This window comes from Marmota marmota, unplaced genomic scaffold (genome assembly GCF_001458135.2).
Source record: "Marmota marmota marmota unplaced genomic scaffold, marMar, whole genome shotgun sequence".
NCBI lineage: Eukaryota > Metazoa > Chordata > Mammalia > Rodentia > Sciuridae > Marmota > Marmota marmota.
The window spans coordinates 65,064,135-65,074,681 of record NW_025999900.1 but is presented as its reverse complement, the minus strand read 5'-3'; the positions used below and the strand labels follow the sequence as shown (position 1 = coordinate 65,074,681).

General features: G+C 59.7%; 1 long non-coding RNA gene across 1 annotated transcript; it reads left to right on the top strand.

The window, feature by feature from the left end:
• The first annotated feature begins 6 nt into the window (after positions 1-6).
• Positions 7-2,787, top strand: LOC125615373. The gene is made up of 2 exons (XR_007346022.1): positions 7-122; positions 1,481-2,787. It is a non-coding gene; the product is annotated as an uncharacterized LOC125615373 (long non-coding RNA).
• Positions 2,788-10,547: the final 7,760 nt, after the last annotated feature.

Genomic DNA, 10,547 nt, shown 5'->3' with positions numbered 1-10,547 from the left:
TTCGTCCCCGGACGTTGCTCTCTGCCCCGGGAACGTCGAGACTGGAGCGCCCGAACTGAGCCACCTTCGCGGACCCGGAGTGCGGCGGCCCGACTCACCGCGGAGGCGCCGGGACGCGTAAAGTGCGTACTTTCAACCGCGAACGTGTGCTGAGGCTTTTAGGGGTGCGGGGAACTCCCCAACTCTGCGGAGCCCTGATCGGCTCTGCTGCCGCGCCTGAGACCTTCTGATCCCTCGCTGCGCGCGGTATCGGGCCGGCGACTCGGGGATTAGAGGCGGCGGGGTGGGGACGTGCTTTGACCTGGGGTCCTCCGAGGCCGTGGGCAAGTCCTGCTTTGCCTTAGCCCAATGCAACCCTCAGGGCGAGGCTTCAGTCCGGTCTGGGGAGTTGGGCTGTCCAGAACGCCTGAGCACAGGGACTTGTCTGGGGCTCTGGGGCTCTGGTCTCTTAAGTCCCAAGTCCCGTGAGCCGCCCAACTTCTTGAGACAGGGACAGCGCTGTGTCCCGGGCCCTGGTGGGAGCTGGCTGGGCCCTATAGGGCGCGGGAGGCTTGCTTTCCGCGGCTAAGGAACGTGTCCAGAGAAGTGGACACCCGGCAAAGAGTCCAGCAGCGCGCAGGTGGACACTCGCCTTGGGTGGGGATCCTCCCCTCCGGTTTCACCGCCAGGGCAGGACCCTTTGTCCCACTAGACACGTATTTCCATTAGGTCAAGACCCCCGAGTGTGTGTGGAGGTCGGAGGGGCTTGTGAATGTGCCCCCTAGTCTTTCAGCTAGTCAGCGGATCTCTGCTGTTATGGGCAGGGCACACACCCTGAAACTTCTCACCCAGAGGGAAGCCGGTCTGGTCTCTTTCCCACTCTCCCCAGTGCCTCCACCGCGCCCCTCACCCCTGGGCTGGGGTGTTTCAGGTGAATTAGGAAATTTTCCTTGAGCCACACCTAACTGGTGAGGGGGGTTCCACTTGGTGTCCCCCTTCAGTGGGGCCCCTCTGTTTAGCAGATCAGCTCCTTTCCAGCCCCTTTCTTTGGGGGAGGGGAGAAGGAGCAAGTAAGAAGCCATGCCCCCTACTGGGTAAGTTTCTGAGAGATCTGGGGGCTTCTGAGGTCACCTCCTCCTGGGTGAGGGCAAGAGGTTTTGGTGGTCTCAACGTTTGTTGGGCGATTTCAGATCCTGAGATTCCTTGATTCTGGGAGGTGCCAGTCTGGGGCTAGTGGCCTGCCCCCACCCATAAGGGAGTTGGGGCACTTTCCACATATAGTCTCAGAAAATGAAAAGGCCACTATGGGCCCAGGAAAGCCTTCCTGGGATGTGGTGGCCGTGTGTGTGTGTGTGTGTGTGTGTGTGTGTTGTATCTGAGTGTGCACGTTGCACAGGTGCGTGTGTGGAAGGCAGGGTCAGGGCAGGTCCAGCCCACCTGTAGCAGTGGACCACAATCCTTCCAGCCCTGGGAGTACCCAGGACACCCTGCTTGTCCCTAGGTCTATCACTGCCCTAGGGTCTGCTGGTGTCCCTTGGTTGGACAGGCTACAACCTCACCCCTGGGGATTCCAGAGCACTGGACAGAGAGCCCAGACCCTTCTGGCTCCACAGCGTCCTGGGCAGGAGCCAGAGTGAAGACTCAAGGTCCAGGTAAGACTGGCTTCGGGGTTGTGGAAGCTGCCTGTTGCCTCCCACTCCAACACCCTCCCCCCACAGCGCCATCTCCTCTGCCCTCTTCCCTCGGCCACCCCTGACTCTCCTTCCCTTCTCTCCAGGGCCACACCCCACTCACTGTAGCTCACCCTTCCTGTTGCTTCCCCTACTGTCCTGTCTTCTCCCAGCTGTCCAGAGAGAGAGTCCTGGCCTAAGGCCAGGGCCCAGGGGGACCCAAGGGACCGGGGCCTCAGTGGGCCTGGCAGGCTCCCTCCTGGCACTTCTCCTGCCACAGGACCTGCCCCTCCTGCCTACCTTCTCCCAGCTCCAGCAGGGGCGGACAGGGGAAAGAAAAGGAGGGGCATGCTGAACTGGGTCCATTTGGTGTCTGGGAGCAACTTGGAGAGAGGGAGAGGGCAGGAGATAGGGGCAGAGCCCTGGCACTGCGAGTCAGGCTGGCCTCTGGATGGCCTGCTCCCAGGAGCAGTCGTGGTGGTGTCCATGAAGGGGAGGGCTTGTGGACCCAGGTGCTGAGCTCTCCCTCCCACTGCTTCCATGTGGAGCTGCCCCCATCCATGGTCAGAGGGGCCATCAGGAGACCCCCCATGGGGCTGGGGACGCCCTGTGGCCCTCCATGCTCCACCCTTGAGGCTTCAGGGGGATGGTGTGGCCCACACATCCAAGAAGAGTTGGAGAACGACATGTGGGTGCCCCATGCCTGGCCCTGCCTCCCCACACACTGGTGAGGACAGGGCAGCTCTCCTTGGCCACCCACTTCTGCCCTCCCCTGCACCCGCCTCTGGATGCCCCAGGGTTCCTGGGGCTTACCTGCCTCTGAGCTTCCACTTGGGCTGTTCCCTCTGCCCTTCCCCTGGAGACTCCCATTCTTGCTCCATTCCTACCATGGGCCTCCACCTGGGCCCACTTGCCCACAGGGGCAGCAGAGCCCCTGACCATGCCCTCGCACATGCAGCCGGAGGACACCCCTGTGCTGTGCGTCCCTGTGGCCATGGCCTTGATGGGTGTGGCTCCCCATGGCTTCTGTGTCTGCCTCCTGCACACCCAGCGGCTCCCAGGCTGGACACCAGGACTCTGGACAGGCACCCAGTGTGTTGGGGGTGGGGGGGCTGCCCAATAAAGATTTGTGAAACAAGCAAGGAGTGCAGCGTGGACTTACTGAACACTTCTTATTTGTGGAGAATTTCAAGATATTTTGTTCTGCCCTTTGCACACGCACAGGGGTGAGCAAGGGGGGCGTGTCAGCAGTCTCTTGGAAGTCCCGTTGGGGTGTGGTGTCTAAAGGACACGCCTGTCCGCTGCCTCTGGGGCCAATCTGTTTCTCTTCCGGGGCTGACCAGGCTCTGCCAGGCGCCAGGCCCTTGGTGGGGGCACATTTTCCTCCTCATTGGCTTGGGGTCTGACTTCTCCACGCTTCCTCCCACCTCAGACTGAGGCTAAGCCTGTGGATACCCTGTGCAGGCTGGGAGGGTGGCCCAGGGCTCAGAGGAGTCATCTTAGAGGGTTCCCAACACATCAGGTGACTGAGGCAGAATGGGGTGACACAGTGGGGCCCAGGGTGGGCAGCCTGGGAGTCTGTCCAGGAGAGCTTGTGGGGGACCCAGGGCTCCACGTGGAGGTCTGGGAGGCAAGCCCTGGTGTTTGCTGTGTGGCCCTGGCCTGGCCTGAGCACCTTTCCAGTGCTGTTCCTGCACTGCTGTCCACGACAGACCCCAGGATCGAGGACGTTTGGGAGAGACCCCGCCTTCCCCTGCCTGCTGCCCTGGGGCTGGGAGACTCCTGGGGAGGAGGGAAGGCGCCCCTGTGTGGCCGCCTCCCCCACAGTTTAGCCCATCCCGCTAGGCCCAGCCTGGGCGCTGACCGGTCCTGGCAGCAGTGCACGTGCAGTGGCCTCGCCCTACTCCTTGGTGCTGGCCAGCCTGGGAGGTGGGGGCAGGGCCTGGCCCCACTGGTCCCGCCCAGGGACGTGGACTCCTCACACCAAAGCAAACCCTGGTCTGAGCCCAAGGGTGGCCAGAGGGCGCCTTGGGTTCCATCCCTCTGTTCCATCTGTGACCCTTTTGGGAAAGAGGTGGGGTCCAGAGTCCCTTTGCTTCTATCAGGCCCAGCTTCTAGAATGCGCTGTCACTGACACGGGGCACATGCGTGTCTGTTCACACCAGCCTGCTCCTTCCTGGAAGCTGCGGAACACCAGAAGATACTGCAGGTGACATGGAAGGAGAATCAGCAGGAAGGACACTCCCCCTGGGGACAGAGTCCAGCGTCCTCCATGCTGGCCAGGGAACAGTTGCAGATTTTGCCCTGAATACCTTGGTGGGAAAATCTGACTGGGTGTGATTCCCAGTGTCCAGAGATAAAAACGGGCAGCCCAGCCTTGGCACACAGCACCTGGGCCAGGCTGGGCTGGGTCTGATGCTGGCAGAGGCACAGTCTGAAGTCGGCCCTGGGATTCCCAAAGCCCAGATGTCCGGGGCTCTGTGCAGTCACTGAGAAGGGGCGCCTGGCTCCCTGGGTGAGAGAAGAAGGCGACCCCCCTCGCCATTGCCATGGCTCAGACACAGCCGGAAGGGGTGGCAGAGAAGGTTGGGTCCCCTTGGGTGGACCCTCCTCCTGAACTGGCGTCCCCTGGGCGGGCCCCTCACCGGGCTCCAGTCCTCACCAGGCTCGTGGAGCCTCCAACCCGGCAGGGGACCTGGTGTGCTCAAGGAGGATGCGGGGACTTCTGCCACTTGGGCCAAGTAGGATGGCACCTCAGGAAGTGGCCTAGGCAGGGGGACAGCCTTTGGTTCTGTGCAACTCTTGGCTTTGAAGTCTGGCTCCTGGGAAAAGACCAGCTGTCCTTGTCCTCCTTGGTAGGGACCTACATGCTTGGCTCCCCAGGGCAGGACCCTGGGGGGCAGGTGGGCCGAGTGGAGGGAGGAGCTAGTGGGCGGGGCTCCCATGTCCCCACAGGGGCAGCTCTTCTGCCCGCCCAGCTGGGTGATCTCCAGGAGCTGTCTGCACCTGCATCTGGCTGTCCCCATGGGAAATGGGTGGGACTCTTGCTTCCACCTCCAGGAGGGTGTGAGTGAACATGCAGCTCCCTGAGCCCTGCATGGAGAGCCCCACGGAGAAGATGGCCGCCACTCTGAGGCCACCGCCGTCAGCACCGGGGGCTTCTGCCACAAGCCTCCCTGGAAATCCCACTTTGGGGTTCTTCTGGAGCTTACGTTCAGCCCCTCCTTCTTTCCAGGTCAACACATAGTGGAGGGGCTTCCTTTCACAGAATCCCATCTCTGCAAGTCCTCTTAGAACCAGTTATTTTCCAGTCTCCAAAAATTATGTTTTGTTAGGACCCTTGAGGTTTGTACCTGGCTGAAACAATACAAACTAAATTAAGCAAAGAAGGGATTTCCTGGCTCCAGTCAGTGAAAAGTCCTGGCTGCATCCAGGTGCTTGACCTGGCTTTTGGCTATGTCTCCGGTTGCCCAAGTCTTACTCCAGGTGGGTCTCTCCCCAGGAGCTCTGGCTCATGTGGCACATGTCACAGCCACCCCAGAGGAGACACCATAATTTCCATGGCAGAAATCAGGTGGGAAACGCTTTGGGTTGGATCTGGGACTCAGAGACAGCCCTTAACTAATGTGAAGTGACCAGATTTTCTGGCTGGGAGTGGAGAGGGGAGAGGTTCGGGCCACACCACATGGTCCCAGGACTCTCTGTGGAGATGGTGACAATCCTAACAATTCCCCAGAGACTAGTACTAGCCCCATTTTGCAGATGATAAAACAGAGACTTGGAAGCAGACTTGCTGGTTAGCTGGAGGTTTTTCCTCGGGCTCCTCTGGGGGCTGAAGGGGCCCATCTGGTGAGGAGGACTGGGGTGCAGCAGGATGCAGTGACTTGGTCTTGGCTGGCAGGACCAGGAGCGCAGCCTGGGGACATGGAGCTGGCTGAGCAGGCTGCAGGGTTCCCGGGCACATGCTGAGCAGGACCTGCCAGGCCAGAGGTGTGAGCCTTGGCTTCCTGGGAATGAGCGGGCCTTGGCCTGGTTTATTTTGCTTTTGGAATTTCGTGGTTTGTGGGTGTGTCCTGGGGCCAGGGGATGGCCGCTAAGAAGCCAGAGGGAACTGGCCGGAGGAAGAAGTCGCTGAGCCTGTGATGGCCCCACAGCTGGGCCACAGCCTGGGAGGCTCTCTGGCCGTTGTCTCAGAGCAAACATTTGGTGAATGGTGTCTGTCGCCAGGGCCCCTGGGCTGTGGCAGGGTGCCAATACCAATTGGCTGGGGCCATCCCATCAGGACCAGGCCTTCCCACCTGAGGGGATATGCCACCTTAGGAATCTCACAGACCGGGTTTGGGTCCTGTCTCTGCTTTCCAGAGGCTGTGGGTCTTGGGTATGCTCCTGAACTTCTCTGGGCTGCAGTCTGCTCATGTTTGGGGGAGTAATCATCCCCTTTCCTATGGGCTCATGGGCGCTTGGGAGGCAGTGCAGGGGATACCGCTCGCGGGAGCTCAGGCAGCAGCAGCTCTGTGTTTGATTGCTTTTCCTTTGCTAGAGTCTGATGGATCCTATGGGAGGGGCAGCTGTGGCCCTTCAGGTCAGGGGCTTTGCACAGGGCGGGGCAGTAGCCATGCATTACAGTGGACTGAGTGCTTCCTTTGCCTTTACTGGTCCTTCCATCCAGAAGACTGACCCTTCCTGCCTCTCCACTGGCCAGCTACTGGAACTGATCTTGTCCTGCAAGTCTTGATGGCTGTCCCTTCCTGCTTACCTCCCACAATGTCCCCTCTTTTGTCAGTCCTGGCATTCCAGCCATCCATGACTCTCCCACAAGGCTGTGGGCCTCCTGAGGCAGGTTTGGGACTGAATGACAGGTGCCTGCTGGGCTCTCGTGCAGTGGGGACAGGTCCCAAGAGGCTTCTAGATTTGGAACTACTCCTGTGTGACCCTGAACAAGCCCTTGGCCTCTCTGTTGCTTGAAGGCCTGGCCTGCAGCATCTCAGAGCAGGTGGCATTACCGGGACTCGGGGGCCCTGTCAATTATTGTCATAGCAATTCTGGGTGAGGAAAGACCACAAAACAATGAGCACTCGTTTCTCAAGGGCTGGGCTTTAGCTGGCCCCGGCCTGGGGCCCTCGTGATCCTGGTGGCTCCCTGGCATGCCCAGTGCTGGCCGGCTGCTAGCTGGATGGTCACGGCTGGACCCCTCTCCACATGTCTCTTCTCCTGTGCTGGGCTTCCTGGGCCAGGTGTGTCAGGGACAGCAGAGCACAGAGGGGCCACTCTGCAGCCTACTGGCGCCGTGGGCTCTCCCACCCACCCCGGGAAGTCCTGGGCAGTGCCCCTTCGGGATGGAGGCTCCGGCAGACTCCTCGGCATGGCATGGGGGCTGGAGGAATGCAGGAGCGGGGCCCTCTTTGCAGCTGCCACGGGGACTGAGTCAGGGCTCGCACCTGGGGCCTGGCATCTGCATGGCCTGCCGTGGCCAGGCGACAGTGCTGGACCAACTCAGGGCTGCGTTTCTGTCAGGATTCGGCAGCGCTAGGGAAGGTGGTGTCGGGGACAGGGACGGAGACCCTTCACTCTTCTCAGAGCTCCTTGTGCTGTGGTCTGCAAGGCACAGATGAGCTGGACAGGCCCTTCAGGGAATGGCCAGGCTTCCTGCTCCACTCCTGCCCTGCTGTGTGGCTGGGTCGCGTTCCTGTCCCTGGGGCTCTGTGTCCTCACCTCTACGCGGGGACTGCACAGCACCTGTACAATCGCCACCTGCCCAGGGCTGTGGTTCAGCAGGTCTCAGAGGGCAGCCATGGCCGGAGAGAGAGGACAAGGGAGACAGAGAAAATGTGGGGGCAGGGCTAGTGCCTGTCTCTGATGCCTGACTTTCCCTTCTGGAAACTTCTGCTTACCCCCTTATTAGGAGTAGGGGTTGAATGGGCAGGAATTGGGGGTCAGTGTGCGATGTGAATCCCTCCCTGTGGTCTCAGTGACCTCACCCTGTGAACCTGGGAGTGGCCCTCTGGGCAGAAGTGTTGGGGCTGGGCTCCCCTGGCCTCCATTCCCCACCTGGGGCTGTACCTGAGGGTTTTTTTTTTTGTTGTTTTCTTGGTGGAACAAGAGCTCATTATAGTTACATGGGTCCTCTGTGCTGGAGAGAGGGTTCCCCAGACGACTGTGGAAAATCCACTCCAAATCATCTTCCAGGCACAGAGTGAAGCTCATGACTGCTCTCCCTGGTGGACAGAAGGAACAGGAGGCTTCAGAACTTTGGCTAAGTGCCTTCTGTGTGCCAAGTACTAAGCTAAGTGTGTTTTCACATGGGGATCCTGCAGCGGGGGTCTCTGGACATTCTGCACAGTCACAGAGTGGATGCTCTGGGAGTGGAGTAAGTGCCAAAGTCCACACAAGAAGTGTCACTGCATGGCATCTTCACCCACCATTCACCCACCTATCTGCCTGCCCATCCACCCACCCACCTGTCCACCCATCCATCTGTCATCCATTCATCCACCTGTTCCCTCATCTACACACCTCTCCATCCATCAATTCATCCATCTGTTCATCCACCAATCCACCATTCACCCACCCATCCCTCTGTCCATCAATTCATCCATCCATCCCACACCCATCCTCCCATCTGTCTATTCATCCATCCTATCCATTGACCCATCCATACATCTGCCCATCCATTCATCCATCCATCCACCCACCCTTCTGTCCATCAATCCATCCACCCATCCAACCATCTGTCCATTCATCCATCCATGTGTTCACTCACTTATCCATCTATCCATCAATTAATCCATCTATACACTTATTCATTCATCCATCTACCCACCTATCCATCCACCTGTCCATCCACCTGTCCATCCATGGATGGATCTATCCATCCATCCATCCATCCATCCACCCATCCACCCATCCATCCATTCATCCATTCATCCATCTGTTCATCAGTCCATCTGTTTGACCATCCTTCCATCCATCCATCCATCCATCCATCCATTTATCAGTCCATCTGTTTGGCCATCCATCCATCCATCCATCCATCCATCCATCTGTTCATCAGTCCATCTGTCCATCCATCCATCTATCCATCCATCCATCCATCCATCCATCCATCCATTCATCCATCCATTTATCAGTACATCTGTTTGGCCATCCATCCATCCATCCACTTATTCATTCATCCAGCGACCCACCCACCTATTCATCCACCTGTCCATCCATCCATCCATCCATCTATTCATCCAACTATCCATCCATCCATCCATCCATCCATCCATCTGTTCATCAGTCCATCTGTCCATCCATCCACCCACCCATCTGGGACCTGCAGTGCATAGCTCTTCTGAAGATCTGAACCAGCCCCTTTCCTGGAGGGACTCAGGACTGGGGAGGGGAGGGGAGGGCTGAAAACCCAGGCTGGTATGGATGTCGGTTATGGTGAGGTCCCCAGAACACTACCTGAGGGAGTGGGAGGAGATGGGACTTGCCACCCAGGGTGACTGCATGGTTGTCCTTGCAAACAGAGTGGTCTGATTATGAATCCATTGCCTGTGCCTAGTACCTCAGTGTGACGATGCTGACGCTGGTGGACAAGTAAGAAGCCCCAGCCTGCAGGTCCTGCACAGAGCAGTGACTTCGCGTGACACTGTAGTGAACAGCCACCAGACTTCAGAATGCCCTGCTCTGTTTGGAGAGGGACAGGTTCGGCTGGGCTCCCACTTGGATGTGAGTGGGGGGTCAGGCAGATTGACGGCACAGCCAACCTGCAGGAGGCCGGGGAGTGGTCCCTGCACATCCTGACCCTCATGTCCTCCAGGTGCTGGGAGGCGGGATGGGGCAACGCCTGGTGCCCTCTGCAGCAGTGCAGGCCTGGCCCCTGGGGCCGCCTCCCGCCTTTCAACTTTTCCCACGGGGCCATCAGGGCCATCAGCTCAGGTCCTCCTGAGACTCCTGTTGCCCCGGAGATTAAGACCAGGCATCTTGGGGTGGTGCTAGAGGGAGGCGGGTGGCACGTAGGTTCCTGGGGGGGGGCAGCAATGGTGCTGACCCCAGGACAATCTCAGGTGAGCCGTAGGAGCTCACGTGGGGTGGTGCAGGGGCCGCCAACCATCTGTAACACTGTCCCACGAGGGTGGGAAGGGACAGTCTCCAGTGCCCAAGCACCATGGCCAGGCAGGTGGGGTCTGTGACGTCCCAGAGGCCTGGTGCTCTGGGGAAGTCTCTGCACATGGACCCTGGGGAGGCCCTTGTCAGTGAATGACCCCTTGTGCACGAGAGTTCCTATCCCATCCAGCAGACTTAGAACCAAGGACAGGACCCCTCACTGGGGGTGCTGTGAACACCTGGGGAGAGGGCTGGGGGTAGGCTGGCCCTGTGGCCCCTCCGACCTCTGGGGCTGATGAGGTCACGGTTCTGGGGTATGACCTCTAGAAACCCTGGGAACTGCTCCCAAGACCCCAGGTCTGCCAGGGCCCTGCTGGGGGTGGGCTGTCCATGGGTGGGGCCCAGAAGGCCTAAGCACTACCCCAAAGAAGGGCCTGGAACCCTACAGGGCTGAGTCATGCTGCAGGAGCTGTGGCCAGGAGCCCGCAGAGTGGCAGAGGCCAGGGTAGGGAGAGCCACACAGTCCTGGTTCTAGAGCAGATTCTGAGAGGGGCAAGGCTGGGTGGAGTTTGGCAGGTGGACTCTGGTGCCGGGGAGAGGCCTGCGCAGGAGAAGGTGGGCTGTGGGGGAGGCTGTGCCCACCCCCTAGCCTCCCCCCTTCCCTCCCGAGCCCTGCCCTCCTTCCTGCCCCCACACCAGCAAGCACCCCCACCCCCAGTCCACGGAGTCAGAAGAAGCCCACACGATGCCCAGGTCCTTCATGGCAAGAGACTTCTGCAACCAGGATCATCGTGGGCCCAGCTG